Below are 22,625 nucleotides of genomic sequence, written 5' to 3' on the forward strand. Positions count from 1 at the left end.
TGTGTTACTATTTGACTAGTTCTAAACACTGCAAACTTACCGATAGGGTACACACACTTTATCACAGAAATTACACTCAAACCATCCAATTCACAATGAGGTAAAAATGCTTTTTGGAATTAACAAAAATGTGTTTATGTCTGTCTACCTATCTGTGTGTGAGTGTGTGTGAGTGTGTGTGAGTGTGAGTGAGTGTGTGTGTGTGTGTGTGTGTGTCTGTCAGTATGTCTGTTGGATGGCAGAGGGTGTTGAAGGGCCACCAATAGTGCTCATCGTCAGGTGATTGAAAGCTGGGGTGTTTGGTTGTGACAGGCGTGACAGGCGTGAAACTCAGGAAATGGCCCCGGGTGTCCATATGTCACCGTACACTGAAGTACCCGTCACTGAGATTAAACTGCTGACCATCTCACTCTCACTCTCTCTCTCACTCTCCCAATTCAATTCAATTCTGTTGAAGAGAGCCAAGTTGTTTTGAGTGAAGGAATCTCTCGATCTTTAATCAAGGTACTGCCACACTGTTGCACAGCAGGAGGACCTATACTAATCAGAGGCTTCAAACATTAACCCTTCATAGTTAACATTGGGGTCAACGATCAATGCATTTCACGTGAATGTACAAAATGTCACATCAAAAATGTTATTATAAATGTTAGATGTTGCTAGAGAAGAATCACAGATACCCTGTCTGCTTAATGCTGCTAGAGGTCGCTGTTGGTCAAATATGCATTCAAGGATTCCGGTAAATGGTAAGGGACAATTCCACGATAACAGAACAGACACAGATTTTTTCGCTTTAAAATGTATGTCAAACACAAACCAACGATTGCAAAGTTAAACAAACCATACAACTCTATGCATTTTACAAAAGCACATTTACGTGAAGAACTGTGAAGATTAAAAGTTTGGTAACAGAATGCCGGTTTGTGCTGGTTGTACCGTCATTCTGTTACCAAACTTTGCATCTTACCCTATCCAGCCCAGTGAGGTGAGCTGGGCGCAGTAAAATAGGTGTGGCGCGGTAACATAGGTCCAGGGTTGCTGTCCAAACGCCTGTGGTGCTGAAGTCCTATATTTTCTTTGCACTGATCATTATATCTCTCATTGTCATCATAATTTCACCTCAGCGTCATAGCCGTCTCCATATCCCACTGAAATATATTCAAATTGCGCTGGTTGAAATAAGCCACATTTTGTCCATGATGCTGAATGTTTGTGCGGCGGTTGAAGGTCCAATATTTTCACGCTGACTACTTTAGTATGTCCTAAGTTGTCTATTACTTTTTTACACCTGCAGTCTTTGACATAAAGTACCAGTCAAAAGTTTTGACTGTGGATGATTGTGGAGGCCAGGTCATCTGATGTGGCACTCCATCACTTTCCTTCTTGGTCAAATAGCCCTTACACAGCCTGTTGGTGTGTTGGGTCATTGTCCTGTTAAAAAACAAATGATAGTCCCACTAAGCGCAAACCAGATGAGATGGCGTATCGCTGCAGAATTCTGTGGTAGCCATGCTGTGCCTTGAATTCTAAATAAATCACTGACAGTGTAACCAGCAAAATACCCCCACACCATCACACCTCCTCTCCATGCTTCATAGAGGGAACCACACACGCGGAAATCATTTGTTCACCTACTCTTCGTCTCACAAAGACGAGGCGGTTGGAACCAAAAATCTCAAATTTGGCCAAAGGACAGAATTCCACTAGTCTAATGTCCATTACTCATGTTTTTTGGCCGAAGCATGTCTCTTATTATTATTGGTGTCCTTACTAGTGGTTTCTTTGCAGCAATTTGACCATGAAGGCCTGATTCACGCAGTCTCCTCTGAACAGTTGATGTTGAGGTGTGTCTGTTACTTGAACTCTGTGAAGCATTTATTTGGGCTGCAATTTCTGAGACTGGTAGCTCTAATGAACTTATCCTCGGCAGCAGAGGTAACTCTGGGTCTTCCTTTCCTGTGGCGGTTCTCATGAGTGACAGCTTCAACTTTCAAAGTTCTTAACATTTTTCGGATTGACTGGCCTTTATGTCTTAAAGTAGCGATGGACTGTCGTTTCTATTCGCTTTTTTGAGCTGTTCTTGCCATAATATGGACTTGATCTTTTACTAAATAGGACTATCTTCTGTATACCACCCCTACCTTGTCACAACAAAACCGATTGGCTCAAACACATTAAGAAGGAAAGAAATTCCACAAATTAACTTTTAACAAGGTACACCTGTGAATTGAATTGCATTCCAGGTGACTACCTCATGAAGCTGGTTGAGAGAATGCCAAGCGTGTGCAAACTGTCATCAAGGCAAAGGGGGGCTACTTTGAAGAATCTCAAATATTAAATATATTTTTATTTGTTTACCACTTTTTTGGTTATTACATTATTCCATATGTGTTATTTCATAGTTTTGATGTCTTCACAACTATTCTACAAAGTAAAAATAGTAAAAATAAAGAAAAACCGTTGAACGAGTAGGCGTGTCCAAACTTTTGACAGGTACTGTATATTTTTGATAATGCATATTCATCAATATATTTATGTAAGATGACAAACTTGTTAAATTCACTCTCACATTTAGTATATAAAATGTGCTACAACTGACCCATTCCATGGTTACAACTAACCTCAACTAATAGTTTAGGCCTAGCCTACTCTTAATTCTGCCAATTGTTGGTAGATGAATTGGTACATTTTAATACCTCTAACTCATAAAAAGCATGAGTTGGCGCACACCAGGAGAAAATGATTTAGTATAGAGGTGGTGACTAACGGTTAATAAACTGTAAGCTATAAAAAAACAGAATGAGTCGCACCATATGTATAACCTCCCAGTAATTTATTGGGTAAAAAACACCAACGTTTCGGCCTCCCTGTGCCTTAGTCAGGGTAATGTCATGAATGCTTGAACCGGGTTATGTAGTCATACAGTGCAATTAGTGCAACCAATGACAATAGTGAGGGGTTGGCGCCCCACTTCTGGGTTGGCGCCCCCCCCTTGGGTTGTGCCGTGGTGGAGATCTTTGTGGGCTATACTCGGCCTTGTCTCAGGATGGTAAGTTGGTGGTTGAAGATATCCCTCTAGTGGTGTGGGGGCTGTGCTTTGGCAAAGTGGGTGGGGTTATATCCTTCCTGTTTGGCCCTGTTTGGCCCTGACTCATCTCTTCAGTGGGTCATATGATTGAGTGCAGTCTGGCCCAGGAGTGTGAAGGTAAACGGAAAGGCTCTGGAGCAACGAACCGCCCTTGCTGTCTCTGCCTGGCCGGTTACCCTCTCTCTACTGGGATTCTCTGTCTCTAACCGTAATACAGGGGCTGAGTCACTGGCTTACTGGTGCTCTTTCATGATGTCCCTAGGAGGGGTGCGTCACTTGAGTGGGTTGAGTCACTGACGTGATCTTCCTGTCTGGGTTGGCGCCTCCTCTTGGGTTGTGCCGTGGTGGAGATCTTTGTGGGCTATACTCGGCCTTGTCTCAGGATGGTAGGTTGGTGGTTGAAGATATCCCTCTACTGGTGTGGGGGCTGTACTTTGGCAAAGTGGGTGGGGTTATATCCTTCCTGTTTGGCCCTGTCCGGGGGTATCATTGGATGGGGCCACAGTGTCTCCTGACCCCTCCTGTCTCAGCCTCCAGTATTCATGCTGCAGTAGTTTATGTGTCGGGGGGCTAGGGTCAGTTTGTTATATCTGGAGTACTTCTCCTGTCTTATCCGGTGTCCTGTGTGAATTTAAGTATGCTCTCTCTAATTCTCTCTTTCTCTCGGAGGACCTGAGCCCTAGGACCATGCCTCAGGACTACCTGGCATGATGACTCCTTGCTGTCCCCAGTCCACCTGGCCGTGCTGCTGCTCCAGTTTCAACTGTTCTGCCTGTGGTTATGGAACCCTGACCTGTTCACCGGACGTGCTACCTCTCCCAGACCTGCTGTTTTCAACTCTCTAGAGACAGCAGGAGGGGTAGAGATATTCTCAAGGATCGGCTATGAAAAGCCAACTGACATTTACTCCTGAGGTGCTGACTTGTTGCACCCTCGACAACTACTGTGATTATTATTATTTGACCATGCTGGTCATTTATGAACATTTGAACATCTTGGCCATGTTCTGTTATAATCTCCACCCGGCACAGCCAGAAGAGGACTGGCCACCCTTCATTGCCTGGTTCCTCTCTAGGTTTCTTCCTAGGTTTTGGCCTTTCTTGGGAGTTTTTCCTAGCCACCGTGCTTCTACACCTGCATTGTTTGCTGTTTGGGGTTTTAGGCTGGGTTTCTGTACAGCACTTTGATATATCAGCTGATGTAAGAAGGGCTATATAAATACATTTGATTTGATTTGATTTGATGATGAAGGCCTGATTCACACAGTCTCCTCTGAACAGTTGATGTTGAGATGTGTCTGTTACTTGAACTGTGTGAAGCATTTATTTGGGCTGCAATCTGAGGTGCAGTTAACTCTGGGTCTTCCTTTTCTATGGCGGTCCTCATGAGAGCCAGTTTAATCATAGCACTTAATAGTTTTTGCGACTGCACTTGAAGGATTGACTGACCATCATGTCTTAACTTCAGGATCCGACCCAAATCTAACTGCCTCTAACTCAGGATCTGAAGCAAGGAAATGCATATTCTTGATAACATTTTAAAAGAAACACTTTGAAGTTTATGGAAATGTGAAATTAATGTAGGAGAATATAACACATTAGATCTGGTAAAAGATTATACAACGAAAAAAACATGCATATTTTTGAAATGCAACAGAAAGGCCATAATGCATTATACCAGCCCAGGTGCGATTTAGATTTGGGCCACTAGGTGGCAGCAGTGTATGTGCAAAGTTTTAGAGTGATCCAATGACCCATTGTATATCTGTTGTGCCTAATTGGTTTATTAATACATTTTCAAGTTCATAATTGTGCACTCTCCTCGAACAATAGCATGGTATTATTTCACTGTAATAGCTACTGTAAATTGGAAAGTGCAGTGAGATTTAAAATCATTTAAGCTTTCTGCCCATATCAGATATGTCTATGTCCTGGGAAATGTTCATGTTACTTACAGCCTCATGCTAATCACGTTAGCCTACGTTAGCTTAACCGTCCCGTGGGGGGACACCGATTAATGATGGACTGTTGTTTCTCTTTGAATGAGTAGGTGTGTCCAAACTTTTGACTGGTACTGTATGTCTGTGAAAGATAAAGGCTGCCTTTGTAAATTATTCTTCAGGCTTTTACCTCACCTCTGACCCCTGTCCTGAAGTCAACCACAACCATGTCTATATTTGTCTCACAACGAATTTACCCTCTCTCTCCTCTCTACCTCTCCTCTCCCTCTCCAGGGGTCGGCTGATTCGTACACCAGTAGACCGTCGGATTCCGACCTGTCAGCGGAGGAGGACCTCGAGGCGTATCGGCGTGAAGCCGAACGCCAGGCTCAGCTCCAGCTCGACAGAGCTACGGTGAGTTTTGTTATGACACACACACACACACACACACACACACACAAATATACATACTGCAGGAACGCATATACACACAAACACACTGTTACAGTTTTTTTGGATTGCTTACACACTAAAATTAAAAGTAGTACACTATTAGCAAAACCTTACACTCAAGAAGCAAAACATCAGCCCATATTTGCACAACTATAAGCACATTGTCAACCTCACACTTGTTGCAAAACTCTACACACAGTGATTTGCAAAACACTAAACACACTTAACATACATTACACACAAAAATCTATCATGAAGTCACGTCCTTGCAATACCAAAGCACTGACTGTCAAATTACCACACCGTCCAACAAATTGGTTCAACACAGTCATCAGGTGTGCAAACACTCATTTGCTTAATTGTAGACACACCAATCAGGTGTATAAGCACTATAAAAAGCAGCAGGTGAGTTCATCGTTCTTCAAGCACAATGGAAAGAGTCGACGAGGAGAACGAGAACAAGGAGGACGAGGAGGAGGACGAAAAGGAGGAGGAAGGGGAGGAAGAGGAAGAGGAAGAGGAAGACAAGAAGGTGACAAATGAGAATCTGACAAATGAGATCCGCGCAACACTGGTTGACCACGTTGTCAACCACGGCCTGAGGCTGAGGGAGGCTGGACTGCGAGTACAGCCAAATCTAAGCTGATATACAGTGGCAAGTGTGATGAGAACATTTAGACTGGAAAATAGGTATTGTAAAAATATCATCATATCAAAAACATCTGCACGGTTTCAGTAACTGATTACAGGACTGTATTCTATGCACTATCAGCATTTCTGTTACTTTTCCTGTGAAATTACTGTACTATTGTATACAGTTTTTTTCTACATAGGATTGAGGGTCAGGGACGACAAGGGGGAAGGCCTCCTATGTTCACAGAACAGCAAGAGAGGGAGATAGTAAACATGGTTTTGGCCAACAATGCTATAACACTCAAGCAGCTCCAAGCTAACATTGTCAATAACCACGCCATTTTCAACGATATCCATCAGGTCTCAACATCAACACTGGCACGCATCCTAAAAAAAAACATATTCAAATGAAGCAAATTTATCGAGTGCCTTTCGAGCGCAATTCCGAAAGGGTGAAACGACTGCGGCATGATTATGCAGAGGTATGTATTCACTTTAGCAGTGTGATCTTGCATACTGTCTCATAATCTTTTACTGTACTGTAATATGTATACTAGATCTACACTGAACTACACAATTTTGCCTGACATTGTTTTTCAGAGTTTTACGAATGGATGGAGAGGAGATCCAGCATGAGTTCATTTACGTAGATGAGGCTGGGTTCAACCTGACGAGAACACGAAGGAGGGGAAGAAACATCATTGGCCACAGGGCTATAGTCAATGTCCCAGGGCAACGTGGGGGTAATATAACACTCTGTGCAGCCATTACACAGAATGGGGTCCTCCACCGCCATGCCCATATGGGCCCTTACAACACAGCACTCATACTTACATTCTTGGACCAATTGCACAACATAACAGCAGCAAATCAAATCGATCATATGCAATACATTGTTGTCTGGGACAATGTGTCTTTCCACCGCTCTGCTCTGGTTCAGAACTGGTTTCAGCAACATCCACATTTCACCATCCTATATCTTCCACCATACTCTCAATTCCGAAAACCCTATAGAAGAGTTTTTCTCGGCATAGAGGTGGAAGGTATATGATCTCCGTCTCCAGGCTGAGGTACCCCTCATCCAAGCAATGGAGGAGGCCTGTGACCAGATGGAGGTAGCAGCAATGCAAAGATGGATTCGTCATTCAAGACGTTTCTTTCCAAGGTGTCTTGCTAATGACAACATTGCCTGCGATGTTGATGAAATTCTCTGGCCAGATCCAGCTAGGCGAAGAGACAATGTCTAGTTATTTATTTATTTTAAATTTTGAACTTACAATACGTAAAGTGACATTTGGTTACAGTATTATGAATCTCCATGTCAACATTTTGGGAGTGTTGAGAAATAAATGAGTTTCTTCAGTCTGCAACATTGGTCTTGTGTAGTGTTTGGTGAATTGACATTATATTTGTACTTTGTTGATAGTAGCCTACTCTAATCATAGGGAAGTAGAAACGCTAAAAGTGTTTTAGGTTTATCACAGCAGAGTGTAACTCGTGCAAACAGAGTATAGTAATGTGAAACGTGTGTGTTTCATATGGTAACAAAGTGTGGTTTTTAAAAGAAGTGTATAGTTTTTACAAGAGTGTTTAATTTTGCAAAAGATCTGTAGTGTTTTGCTAATTGGGTGTGTGGTTGTGCTAATTGTGTGTAGTGTTTTGAAAACACGGGCCCTGTTTTGAAAATCGTGCTTAAGCAATCAAAAAAAAACTGTAATACTAATTCATGACCACACACATACATTATTGGCAACACTAATTGAAACATTGTTGTTTGCTGTGCTTGCAGTCTAAACTTGTAGCGTTTGCAGTGAAGACCAATGTGAGTTACTGTGGAGCTCTAGATGGCGACTGTCCTGTTGAAGGAGCTGCAATCAACTACGAAGCCAAAGACTTCCTGCACATTAAGGAGGTGAGGAACAACACTCCTCAAGATGGAAGAACCCTCCTTTCTCCCCCCTTCATCTCACTCCTCTTCCTCTCTACCCTCTTCCTCTCACTCCTCTTCCTCTCGCTCCTCTTCATCTCACTCCTCTTCTTCTCTACCCTCTTCCTCTCACTCCTTTTCCTCTCGCTCCTCTTCATCTCACTCCTCTTCCTCTCACTCCTCTTCCTCTCACTCCTTTTCCTTTCTCCCCCCTTCATCTCACTCCTCTTCCTCTCTACCCTCTTCCTCTCACTCCTTTTTCTCTCGCTCCTCTTCATCTCACTCCTCTTCCTCTCACTCCTTTTCCATTCTCCCCTCATCCTCTCACTTCTCTTCCTCTCTCCCCTTCTCCTCTCACTCCACTTCTTCTCTCACTTCTTCCTCTCACTCCTCTTCCTCTCACTCCTCTTCCTCTCTCCCGTCTTCCTCTCACTCCTCTTCCTCTCTCCCGTCTTCCTCTCACTCCTCTTCCTCTCTCCCTTCTTCCTCTCACTCCTCTCACTCCTCTTCCTCTCACTCCTCTTTCTATCACTCCTCTTCCTCTCTACCCTCTTCCTCTCACTCCTTTTCCATTCTCCCCTCGTCCTCTCACTCCTCTTCTTCTCTCCCTTCTTCCTCTCACTCCTCTTCCTCTCTCCCCTCGTCCTCTCACTCCTCTTCTTCTCTCCCTTCTTCCTCTCACTCCTCTTTCTCTCACTCCTCTTCCTCTCATTCCTCTTCCTCTCACTCCTCTTCCTCTCTCCCCTCTTCCCCAAGGGAACAACACAGCTGTAGAAAGCATCCATGTCGTGGTTATAACTACTTGCGCTGGATTAGTTAGGGAAATATTCATATTGTTAAGTAGTAACCATACAGTAGCTACAATAATGACGTGGATCAGGCAGTGATGTGTTTCATGGTGTAATGTTGCATTATGTATTGTATTGTATTGTATTGTAACAGAAGTACAATAATGACTGGTGGATTGGTCGTTTGGTGAAGGAGAGGGCAGACATCACCTTCATCCCCAGCCCTCTGCGCCTGGAAGCTATAAGACACAAACACATGCAGAAACAAAGGTGAACCAACACTAACACTGAAGTTACATTTTACACAATATTTGCCACACATTTTGTGTTCATACGATGTCCTGATGTTTGTAAGAATTTGTGACATCAAGGGAATATCGGGGGCACAATTTAATATTGTATTGTGTCCTAACATTGAACTGGCCTTCTTTACACTTAAGCCTTAACACCATAACCATAACAGTAACCTTAAACCCCAACTATGACCCAGGCTGTAACCCCTGACCTTTGTTCTGATTTGTCTGTTGTCAAAGATTGTCTATTATATTGACATGGTAGTCAAGTGACTGCTCTAATTATGGAAATACGTGTCCTCAAAGATGAAAGGCAGGCAGGAGGAGGTGAGATCAGGTCAACTCAAATCAAATCGTATTTGTCACATGCTTCATAAACAACAGGTGTAGAATAACAGTGAAGTGCTTACAGGCCCCTCCCAACAGTGCAGAGAGACATTTTTTTTTCATAATGGAAAGATAATAACATGAATAAATACACAATGAGTAATGATAACTTGGCTATATACACAGGGTACCAGTACAGAGTCTATGTCCCTAAACTGGGACATGCTTAACGCCCCGGCCATCCTACAATCTAAGCTTGATGCCCTCAATCTTGCACAAATTATCAATGAACCTACCAGGTACAACCCCAAATCCGTAAACACGGGCACCCTCATGGATATCATCCTAACCAACCTGCCCTCCAAATACACCTCTGCTGTTTTCAACCAAGATCTCAGTGATCACTGCCTCATTGCCTGCATCCATAAGTCTGTACAGCACTTTGAGATATCAGCTGATGTACGAAGGGCTATATATAAATACATTGATTTGATATGATTATGGTTGTGTGGTTAAACGACCACCCCTCATCACTGTCAAACGCAGGCCTTTCTAATCGACCTGGCTGGGGTATCCTGGAATGATATTGACCTCATTCCGTCAGTAGAGGATGCCTGGTTATTCTTTAAAAGTACCTTCCTCACCATCTTAAATAATCATGCTCCATTCAAAAAAATTAGAACCAGGAACAGATATAGCCCTTAGTTCACTCTAGACCTGACTGCCCTTGAACAGCACAAAAATATACTGTGGCGTACTGCATTCGCATCGAATAGCCCCCATGATATGCAAGTTTTTAGGGAAGTTAGGAACCAATATACATAGGCAGTTAGGAAAGCTAAGGCTAGCTTTTTCAAACAGAAATTTGCATCCTGTAGGACAAACTCAAAAAAGTTCTGAGACACTAAAGTCCATGGAGAATAAGAGCACCTCCTCCCAAATGCCCACTGCACTGAGGCTAGGAAACACTGTCACCACCAATGAATATAATTGAGAATTTCAATAAGCATTTTTCTACGGCTGGCCATGCTTTCCACCTGGCTACCCCTACCCTGGTCAACTGCCCGGCACCCCCCTAAGCAACTCGCCAAAGCCTCCCCCATTTCTCCTTCACCCAAATCCAGATAGCTGATGTTCTGAAAGAGCTGCAAAATCTGGACCCCTACAAATCAGCCGGGCTAGATCATCTGGACCCTCTCTTTCTAAAATGATCTGCCGATATTGTTGCAGCCCCTATTACTAGCCTGTTCAACCTCTCTTTCGTATCGTCTGAGATTCCCAAAGATTGGAAAGCTGCCGCATCATCCCCCTCTTCAAAGGGGGAGACACTCTAGACCCAAACTGCTACACACCTATATCTTTCCTACCCTGCCTTTCTAAGGTCTTCGAAAACCAGGTTAACAAACAGATCACTGATCATTTCGAATCCCACCGTACCTTCTCCGCTATGCAATCTGGTTTCATTGCTGGTCATGGGTGCACCTCAGCCACACTCAAGGTCCTAAGCGATATCATAACCGCAATCGATAAGAGACATTACTGTGCAGCCGTATTCATCGACCTGGCCAAGGTTTTTGACTCTGTCAATCACCACATTCTTATCGGCAGACTAAACAGCCTTGGTTTCTCAAATGACTGCCTCGCCTGGTTCACCAACTACTTCTCTGATAGAGTTCAATGTGTCAAATCGGAGGGCCTGTTGTCTGGACCTCTGGCAGTCTCTATGGGGATGCCACAGGGTTTAATTCTCGTGCCGACTCTCTTCTCTGTATACATCAATGATGTCGCTCATGCTGCAGGTTATTCTCTGATCCACCTCTACGCAGACGACACCATTCTGTATACTTCTGGCCCTTCTTTGGACACTGTGTTAACTAACCTCCAGACGAGCTTCAATGCCACACAACTCTCCTTCCATTGCCTCCAACTGCTCTTAAATGCAAGTAAAACTAAATGCATGCTCTTCAACCGATCGCTGCTCGCACCTGCTCGCCCATCCAGCATCACTACTCTGGACGGTTCTGACTTAGAATATGTGGACAAATACCTAGGTGTCTGGTTAGACTGTAAACTCTCCTTCCAGACTCACATTAAGCATCTCCAATCCAAAATGAAATCTAGAATCGGCTTCCTATAACAAAGCATCCTTCACTCATGTTGCCAAACATACCCTTGTAAAACTGACCATCCTACCGATCCTCGACTTCGGCGATGTCATTTACAAAATAGCCTCCAACACTCTACTCAACCAATTGGATGCAGTCTATCACAGTGCCATCCGTTTGGTCACCAAAGCCCCATATACTACTCACCATTGCGACCTGTACGCTCTCATTGGCTGGCCCTCGCTTCATACTCGTCGTCAAACCCACTGGCTCCAGGTCATCTACAAGTCTCTGCTAGGTAAAGCCCCGCCTTATCTCAGCTCACTGGTCATCATAGCAGCACCCACCCGCAGCACACGCTCCAGCAGGTACAATATATCTCACTAGTCACCCCCAAAGCCAATTCCTCTTTGGCCGCCTTTCCTTCCAGTTCTCTGCTGCCAATGACTGGAACTAACTGCAAAAATCACTGAAGCTGGAGACTCATGTCTCCATCACTAGCTTTAAGCACCAGCTGTCAGAGCAGCTCACAGATCACTGCACCTGTACATAGCCCATCCAACTACCTCATCCCCATACTATATTTGTTTATTTATCTTACTCACCCCATCTTTACTTGCACATTCATCTTCTGCACATCTATCTTCGCCACCATGGCCTATTTATTGCCTTACCTCCCTTATCTTACCTCATTTGCACAAACTGTATATAGACTTTTTTTCTACTGTATTATTGACTGTATGTTTGTTTGTTCCATGTGTAACTCTGTGTTGTTGTATGTGTGGAACTGCTTTGTTTTATCTTGGCCAGGTCGCAGTTGTAAATGAGAACTTGTTCTCAACTAGCCTACCTGGTTAAATAAATAAAAAAATGTGCAGGTGTATGAGGTAATTGAGGTAGATATGGACATATAGTTAGGGGTATTGTGACAACATGATAGATATTAAGCAGCAGCAGCAGCGTATGTGATGAGGCAAAAGACTGCAAAGGGGGGTCAATGCAGATAGTCCGGGTAGGTATTTGGTTAACTATTTAGCAGTCTAATGGCTTGGGGGTAGAAGCTGTTCAGGGTCTTGTTGGTTCCAGACTTGGTGCATCATTACTGCTTGCCATGCGGTAGCAGAGCGAACCAATTTTGTGAGAGAGAACCAATGACAATTTTGACACGAGTGTCTACTTATATCAGTGCGTTCGTTACAACGTAAACATGACCAAACTTCTATTAAATCAAATAAGCAATTACATTTTTTATTGACCATTTTTCAACACTCTCATTGATCTCCATACAAAAATGCCTTACTTCGTGGGCTTATATTCGTGGACAGATTTTGAGCAGAGTAAATAACACCTCTCACTTCACCTCTTCCTCTGCTGTTGTGCAGGAAAACAGCGCGTAACTCTCTGTCTAGCCTGGGTGACATTGGTCTCAGGGAGCTGGAAGACCGCGTCGCCATCAGGTGGTAAGTATAAGAATTACAACATCAGACCTTTTCCTCAGGAATCTAATACTGTATTTCACCTCAATCTTGATCTTTCTCCTCACTCACTGATATAATGTCTAATGTGACTGATTGTACTTATTTTGTTTTCAAAAGACAAACAGAAGCAAAATCAGGTAGGTTTTTAATCATGTAGTTTTCTCTGATACAAGCATGAACCTATTTTACAGGGTGTCATTTTTCACCAATTATAGGAACTTCTAGCTTTGATTAACACTCTCTCTTTCTCTTTGTATCTCGCTCTTCTGTCATACAAGAGCACCTTCCTCCATATGACGTCGTCCCATCTATGAGGACGGTGGTCTTAGTAGGACCGTCCCTGAAGGGCTATGAGGTAAACGTCTCTCTCTCTCTCTCTGTCTCCCTTCCAGTAAGGCTTAAAACAGTTTCTCTACCAGGAGCAGGCAAGCTATGTGTCTTCTTCCTTGGGGGACTGAAATACACCGGAGATTTGACAAACTGGGTGTCAGTTAAGCTAACCATCTGAGGTAACGGTTGGTTGAGAAACACTTTCCTAGAACCAGTTAAGCGCAACCTCTAGTCTGCTCCAACTAGTGATACGGATTAACATTCTCATTTCTCTCTCTGCTCCACAGCTGAATAATATCTAATTCAGACAGTGGAATTAACACCAAGTATGGCTAATTCATTGATCTACAGTTGAAGTTGGAAGTTTACATACACCTTAGCCAAATACATTTAAACTCAGTTTTTCACAATTCCTGACATTTAATCCTAGTAAAAATTCCCTGTTTACGGTCAGTTAAGATCACCACTTTATTTTAAGAATGTGAAATGTCAGAATAATAGTAGAGAGAATGATTTATTTCAGCTTTGATTTCTTTCATCACATTCCCAGTGGGTCAGAAGTTTTCATACACTCAATTAGTATTTGGTAGCATTGCCTTTAAATTGTTTAACTTGGGGCAAATGTTTTGGGTAGCCTTCCACAAGCTGAATTTTGGCCCATTCCTCCTGACAGAGTTGGTGTAACTGAGTCAGGTTTGTAGGCCTCCTTGCTCGCACATGTTTTTTTCAGTTCTGCCCACAAATGTTCTATAGGATTGAGGTCATGGCTTTGTGATGGTCACTCAAATACCTTGACTTTGTTGTTCTTTTTAGCCATTTTCCCGCAACTTTGGAAGTATGCTTGGGGACATTGTCCATTTGGAAGACCCATTTGCGACCAAGCTTTAACTTCCTGACTGATGTCTTGAGATGTTGCTTCAATATATCCACATAATTTCACTTCCTCATGATGCCATTTATTTTGTGAAGTGCACCAGTCCCACCTGCAGCAAAGCACTCCCACAACATATTGCTGACACCCCCGTGCTTCACAGTTGAGATGGTATTCTTTGGCTTGCAAGCATCCCCCTTTTCCTCCAAACATAACGATGGTCATTATGGCCAAACAGTTCTATTTTTGTTTCATCTGACCAGAGGACATTTCTCCAAAAAGTATGATTTTTGTCCCCATGTGCAGTTGTAAAGCATAGTCTGGCTTTTTTATGGCGGCTTTGGAGCAGTGGCTTCTTCCTTGCTGAGCGGCCTTTCAGGTTATGTCGATATAGGATTCGTTTTACTGTGGATATAGATACTTTTGTACCTGTTTCCCCCAGCATCTTCACAAGGTACTTTGCTGTTGTTCTGGGATTGATTTACACTTTTCACACCAAAGTACGTTCATCTCTAGGAGACAGAATGCGTCTCCTTCCTGAGCGGTATGACGTCTGCGTGGTCCCATGGTGTTTATACTTGCGTACTAGTGTTTGTACAGATGAACGTGGTACCTTCAGGCATTTGGAAATTGCTCCCAACGATGAACCAGACTTGTACATCCACAGGTACACCTCCAGTTGACTCAAATGATGTCAATTAGCCTATCAGAAGCTTCTAAAGCCATTACATAATTTTCTGGAATTTTCCAAGCTGTTTAAAGGCACAGTTAGTGTATGTAAACTTCTGACCCACTAGAATTGTGATACAGTGAATTATAAGTGAAATAATCTGTATGTAAACAATTGTTGGAAAAATTACTTGTGTCATACACAAAGTAGATATGCTAACCCCCTTGCCAAAACTATAGTTTGTTAACAAGAAATTTGTGGAGTGGTTGAAAAATGAGTTTTAATGACTCCAACCTAAAGTGAATGTAAACTTCCAACTTCAACTGTTGATGTTTATTTGATCTGGGGTTCAAATTCAATGGATTTCAAAGTATACTTCTTTAGGGAAGAGGATTTCTCACATACTCTACACATTTTGCCAAATGTGCATGGTGAAGCTGGATGCTTAGACTTAGAGATACTGGAGTAAAGTTGTATGTTTTATACCCTGATGCTTAGCTAGGTTCTTTGATAATGATATGTGTGCATCCAATATCTTTCTCTACCCTCTCTCATGTGACAGATATGATGCAGAAAGCTCTGTTTGACTTCCTGAAACACAGGTTTGATGGAAGGTTAGTATAGACAGGCATCATAATTAACCTACAGTTGCAGATTCATGTAGTTAATTGTTTACTTCTCTATTTTATGCACATCTATGACACAAGTTCTTTTGTTTGCTTTATCTCTGTTTGGTCCCTTTCTGAATCACCATCACATTCACCACTGTGGTATTCTATCTGTAGTGTGTATTTGCAGCGTAATTGTGTTATTTGTGTTTATCATGTTTTGTTTTGGACACCTGCAGAATCTCCAGTACACGCATTACGGCAGACCTTTCTCTAGCCAAGAAATCTGTCCTCAACAAGAGTCCCATCATGGAGAGATCCAATACTCGCTCCAGCCTGGGTGAGTACTCACACACACACACACACACACACACACACACACACACACACACACACACACACACACACACACACATTCACTTTCACAAACATTTGCTCATGTTGACACTATTACGAAATGTGTTAAGCGGCCAGAGTGCATGGATAGATCTCATGGTCAGGTACAGTAATGTATCTCTCTCCCCTACAGCCGAGGTCCGGAGTGAGATAGAGAGGATATTTGAGCTGGCCAAAACCCTCCAGTTGGTGGTCCTGGATGCAGACACCATCAACCATCCGGCCCAGCTAGCCAAGACTTCCCTGGCCCCCATCTTGGTCTACGTCAAAGTTTCCTCACCAAAGGTGAGACACAATCAGGCACCTAATACATGTCTTGCAGATGTATTGTAAGTGGGCCTCATTGAGGATATATGATGATATCTTTTCATCTTTCGAATTTCTCTTCTTTATTCAGCCTTAATGAATCCTTCTTTATAAAGATACCTTCTCCCTCTATCTCTCAGTCTCTCCTCCCCACTCTCTCCCAGGTGCTCCAGAGGCTGATCAAGTCCCGGGGGAAGTCTCAGAGCAAACATCTGAACATGCAGATGATGGCTGGGGACAAGCTGTCTCAATGCCCCCCTGTACGCGACACAATTTCACATTTCAGTCAATTATCAGACGCTCATATCCAGAGCAAGTTACATAAGTAATTAGGGTTAAGTGCCTTGCTCAAGGGGCACATCGACAGATTTTTTATTTTTGGTTACTGGCCCAACACTCTTAACCGCTAGGCTACCTGCTTTCCCATCATACAGTACTATTCCCAATTACAACCCAACCAGCTGTCTGATTACCCTCCCACTGTTCCCTCATAGGATATTTTTGATGTAATTCTGGATGAGAACCAATTGGAGGATGCATGTGAGCACTTGGCTGAATACTTAGAAGTCTACTGGCGTGCCACTCATCTTCCCGGCACCACCGCTATCAACGGGCTATTGGAGCAGAACATCATGATCCCGCCTTCAGCCATCTCTAGCCTACAGGTGAGATGCTTTTATATGGATGGAGGAGGGGAGGTGGAGAGGAACAGAGATAGTTGAAGGGAGAATGGAAAGAGGACAGATTATGGGAAGGGTTTCTTTATTATGGGAGGGGAGGTCTTTATATGGTTGTTGTGTTGCAGCTCTTACAGTACTATGCCAGATTCCCGCTCTCCCCTCCCTCCCTCACGTCTGTCTGTCCACCCGTCTTCTCACCCATCCCTGCTTAACGTTTTTGCAGTTTTCTGTAACACAGGAATTCATTGAATGAGCGCTTACCAAACGGGTTAGTTGGAGGCTTTCTGTATGTGCATTACTTCTCCACCCAAGTAACCCCTGCCCCCCTTAACCACCTCACCACACCACCATACACCAACCACACTTGGTGGAATAAGATCAACCAATGTGTCTTATTTCCCTTTCACACAATAAACTCCCCTCCACACACAAAAGTCACTAATACCTACAGTATGTAGACTCCGTCTCATCTCTTATCCACCTGCCACCTCTAAGCCCCTGCATATTTGATTGACACTGTGCTAAAAGCTTCAAGGATTCTATGATGAATTCCATAAAGCAGCCACATGCTATATCAAACAAAGTGTAGTAATACGAATGTCATAACGTCTGTTAAATGGCATATACGTTATAATGCACACAGTGGACGTATTAGATATCTGCTGTAAACTAATGGACCTGTTCCATGACCAGACTCATGGTTTTTTAATGGCACACCCTCTCACGCTGGCATGGAATGCTACCTGAATGAAACCTTTGGCTTGCGTAAAAAAAAATAGAAGTACGACTAAACAGCTCATTAAAAATTTTATTGCTGAGAATGCTCCAGTTAAAAGTATATTGTTAAGAGGTGTGCTCACCGTGATTGGTTGAGAACATAAAAACATGTCAATGCAAAACATGCCACTAATTTAAGATGAACACTGTAATACTATGTAATTATTGTAACTGTTCCACTGTCATTTGTGGTATTTCCTTTCTGTAGAGTATCATCATCTGTCTGTTAGTCTTATGTGTGCTGTGTGCCCACCAGTTGTAGCTTCAGCCATTTGTCTTTGGTATGATGAGGATAGTAATAGACGAGTAGGCTACTTTTGGAAGCTGTCTCGGATACTGTGATGGAGCTCTTATTTAATCGCGCCCCCCTCTCTCTCCAACAACAAACCCCAGATCCAGAATAAAAACCAGCCCCCATTGCAGCATGGCAGTGTGGGGGTGCAGGGTGAGGAGAAGGAGATAAGGGAGAAGGCCCACACCCCCCTGGAGCAGGACAGCCTGATCCTTTCTGAAGACGGGAGTGACTCCCTGTCCCGCGGCCTAAGGGGGGCCCACGTCTCTGGGAGGGCAAGGAGGACGAGGAGGAGGAAGAGCTGGATTGCAGAGACAGCAAGGGCGGTTCGTTGCTCCAGAGTCTTTCCGTTTACCTTCACACTCCTGGGCCAGACTGCACTCAATCATATGACCCACTGAAGAGATGAGTCTTCAGTAAAGACTTAAAGGTTGAGACTGAGTCTGCGTCTCTCATATGGGTAGGCAGACCATTCCATAAAAATGGAGCTCTTTAGGAGAAAGCCCTGCCTCCAGCTGTTTGCTTAGAAATTTTAGGGAAAATTGGGAGGCCTGCATCTTGTGACCGTAGCGTACGTGTAGGTATATACGGCAGGACCAAATCAGAAAGATAGGCAGGAGCAAGCCCATTTAATGCTTTGTAGGTTAGCAGTAAAACCTTGAAATCAGCCCTTGCCTTAACAGGAAGCCAGTGTAGGGAGGCTAGCACTGGAGTAATATGATCCAATTTTTTGGTTCTAGTCATTCTAGCAGCCGTATTTAGCACTAACTGAAGTTTATTTCGTGCTTTATCCGGGTAGCCGGAAAGTAGAGCATTGCAGTAGTCTAACCTAGAAGTAACAAAAGCATGGATTAATTTTTCTGCATCTTTTTTGGACAGAAAGTTTCTAATTTTTGCAATGTTACGTAGATGGAAAAAAGCTGTCCTTGAAACAGTCTTGATATGTTTGTCAAAAGAGAGATCAGGGTCCAGAGTAACACAGAGGTCCTTCACAGTTTTATTTGAGACGACTGTACAAACATCAAGATTAATTGTCAGATTCAACAGAAGATCTCTTTGTTTCTTGGGACCTAGAACAAGCATCTCTGTTTTGTCCGAGTTTAAAAGTATAATGTTTGCAGCCATACACTTCCTTATGTCTGAGACACAGGCTTCTAGCGAGGGCAATTTTGGGGCTTCACCATGTTCATTGAAATGTACAGCTGTGTGTCATCCGCATTACAGTGAAAGTTAACATTATGTTTTCGAATGACATCCCCAAGAGGTAAAATATATAGTGAAAACAATAGTGGTCCTAAAACGGAACCTTGAGGAACACCGAAATGTACAGTTGATTTATCAGAGGACAAACCATTCACAGAGACAAACTGATATCTTTCCGGCAGATAAGATCTAAATCAGGCCAGAACTTGTCCGTGTAGACCAATTTGGGTTTCCAATCTCTCCAAAAGAATGTGGTGATCGATGGTATCAAAAGCAGCACTAAGGTCTAAGAGCACGAGGACAGCTGAAGAGCCTCGGTCTGATGCCATTAAAAGGTCATTTGCAACCTTCACAAGTGCAGTCTCAGTGCTATGATGGGGTCTAAAACCAGACTGAAGCATTTCGTATACATTGTTTGTCTTCAGGAAGGCAGTGAGTTGCTGCCAACCGCTTTTTCTAACATTTTTGAGAGGAATGGAAGATTCGATATAGGCCGATAGTTTTTTTTATATTTAGGGTCAAGGTTTGGCAGACTCAGGACAACTGAGCTTTGAAGGAATACACCGATTTAAAGAGGAGTCCGTAATTTGCTTTCTAATGATCATGATCTTTTCCTCAAATAAGTTCATGAATTTTTTACTGCTGAAGTGAAAGCCATCCTCACTTGGGGAATGCTGTTTTTTTTAGTTAGCTTTGCGACAGTATCAAAAATAAGTTTTGGATTGTTCTTATTTTCCTCAATTAAGTTGGAAAAATAGGATGATCGAGCAGCAGTGAGGGCTCTTCGATACTGCACAGTACTGTCTTTCCAAGCTAGTCGGAAGACTTCCAGTTTGGTGTGGAGCCCTTTCCGTTCCAATTTTCTGGAAGCTTGCTTCAGAGCTCGGGTATACCAGGGAGCTAGTTTCTTATGACAAATGTTTTTAGTTTTTAGGGGTGCAACTGTATCTAGGGTATTGCGCAAGGTTCAATTGAGTTCCTCAGTTAGGTGGTTAACTGATTTTTGTCTTCTGACGTCCTTGGGTAGGCAGAGGGAGTCTGGAAGGGCATCAAGGAATCTTTGTGTTGTCTGGGAACTTGTAGCACGACTTTTGATGCTCCTTGGTTGGGGTCTGAGCAGACTATTTGTTGCAATTGCAAACGTAATAAAATGGTGGTCCGATAGTCCAGGATTATGAGGAAAAACATTAAGATCCACAACATTTATTCCATGGGACAAAACTAGGTCCAGAGTATGACTGTGACAGTGAGTAGGTCCAGAGACATGAGAACTCAATGAGGAATGCTGTATATGGCCCAGGAGGCCTGTAAACAGTAGCTATAAAAAGTGATTGAGTAGGCTGCATAGATTTCATGACTAGAAGCTCAAAAGACTATATATTTTTTTGTAAATTGAAATTTGCTATTGTAAATGTTAGCAACACCTCCGCCTTTGCGGGATGCATGGGGGATATGGTCACTAGTGTAACCAGGTGGTGAGGCCTCATTTAACACAGTAAATTCATCAGGCTTAAGCCATGTTTCAGTCAGGCCAATCACATCAAGATTATGATCAGTGATTAGTTCATTGACTATAACTGCCTTTGAAATAAGGGATCTAACATTAAGTAGCCCTATTTTGAGATGTGAGGTATCACGATCTCTTTCAATAATGGCAGGAATGGAGGAGGTCTTTATCCTAGTGAGATTGCTAAGGCGTACACCGCCATGTTTAGTTTTGCCCAACCTAGGTCGAGGCACAGACACGGTCTCAATGGGGATAGCTGAGCTGACTACACTGACTGTGCTAGTGGCAGACTCCACTAAGCTGGCAGGCTGGCTAACAGCCTGCTGCCTGGCCTGCACCCTATTTCATTGTGGAGCTAGAGGAGTTAGAGCCCTGTCTATGTTGGTAGATAAGATGAGAGCACCCCTCTCAGCTCACTGGTCACGATGGCAACACCCATCCGTAGCACGCGCTCCAGCAGGTGTATCTCACTGATCATCTCTAAAGCCAACACCTCATTTGGCCGCCTTTCGTTCCAGTACTCTGCTGCCTGTGACTGGAACGAATTGCAAAAATCGCTGAAGTTGGAGACTTTTATCTCCCTCACCAACTTCAAACATCAGCTATCTGAGCAGCTAACCGATCGCTGCAGCTGTACATAGTCTATTGGTAAATAGCCCACCCTTTTCACCTACCCCATCCCCATACTGTTTTTATTTATTTACTTTTCTGCTCTTCTGCACACCAATATCTCTACCTGTACATGACCATCTGATCATTTATCACTCCAGTGTTAATCTGCAAAATTGTAATTATTTGCCTACGTCCTCATGCCTTTTGCACACATTGTATATAGACCCCCCCTTTGTTTTCTACTGTGTTATTGACTTGTTAATTGTTTACTCCATGTGTAACTCTTTGTTGTATGCTCACACTGCTATGCTTTATCTTGGCCAGGTCGCAGTTGCAAATGAGAACTTGTTCTCAACTAGCCTACCTGGTTAAATAAAGGTGTTCTCAACTAGCCTACCTGGTTAAATAAAGGTGTTCTCAACTGGCCTACCTGGTTAAATAAAGGTGTTCTCAACTGGCCTACCTGGTTAAATAAAGGTGTTCTCAACTAGCCTACCTGGTTAAATAAAGGTGTTCTCAACTAGCCTACCTGGGTAAATAAAGGTGTTCTCAACTAGCCTACCTGGTTAAATAAAGGTGTTCTCAACTAGCCTACCTGGTTAAATAAAGGTGTTCTCAACTAGCCTACCTGGTTAAATAAAGGTGTTCTCAACTAGCCTACCTGGTTAAATAAAGGTGTTCTCAACTAGCCTACCTGGTTAAATAAAGGTGTTCTCAACTAGCCTACCTGGGTAAATAAAGGTGTTCTCAACTAGCCTACCTGGTTAAATAAAGGTGTTCTCAACTGGCCCACCTGGGTAAATAAAGGTGTTCTCAACTGGCCTACCTGGTTAAATAAAGGTGTTCTCAACTAGCCTACCTGGTTAAATAAAGGTGAAATAAAAATAAATGTAAAAAAAGGATGGAGTCCGTCACTCCTCAGCAGTCCCAGAAAGAGGGCCAATTATCTATAATTCTATCTATATTCTTTCTTTTAAGAGGGGCAGAAAACAGTTTTCAACCAGCAATTGAGTTGTGAGACTCTGCTGTAGAGCTCATCACTCCCCCTAACTGGGAGGGGGCCAGAGACAATTACTCGATGCCGACACATCTTTCTAGCTGATTTACACGCTGAAGCTATGTTGCACTTGGTGACCTCTGACTGTTTCATCCTAACATCGTTGGTGCCGACATGGATAACAATATCTCTATACTCTCTGCACTCGCCAGATTTTGCTTTTAGCCAGCACCATCTTCAGATTAGCCTTAACGTCGGTAGCCCTGCCTCCTGGTAAACAGTGTATGATCGCTTAATGATTCGTTTTAAGTCTAATACTGCGAGTAATGGAGTCGCCAATGACTA

General features: G+C 43.1%; 1 pseudogene; it reads left to right on the forward strand.

Annotated features, from left to right (window-relative positions):
• Positions 1–95: 95 nt before the first annotated feature.
• Positions 96–22,526, forward strand: LOC109869753 (voltage-dependent L-type calcium channel subunit beta-4-like; annotated as a pseudogene).
• The last annotated feature ends 99 nt before the right edge of the window (positions 22,527–22,625 follow it).

The sequence above is a fragment of the Oncorhynchus kisutch genome, linkage group LG24 (assembly GCF_002021735.2).
Source record: "Oncorhynchus kisutch isolate 150728-3 linkage group LG24, Okis_V2, whole genome shotgun sequence".
Classification (NCBI taxonomy): Eukaryota; Metazoa; Chordata; class Actinopteri; order Salmoniformes; family Salmonidae; genus Oncorhynchus; species Oncorhynchus kisutch.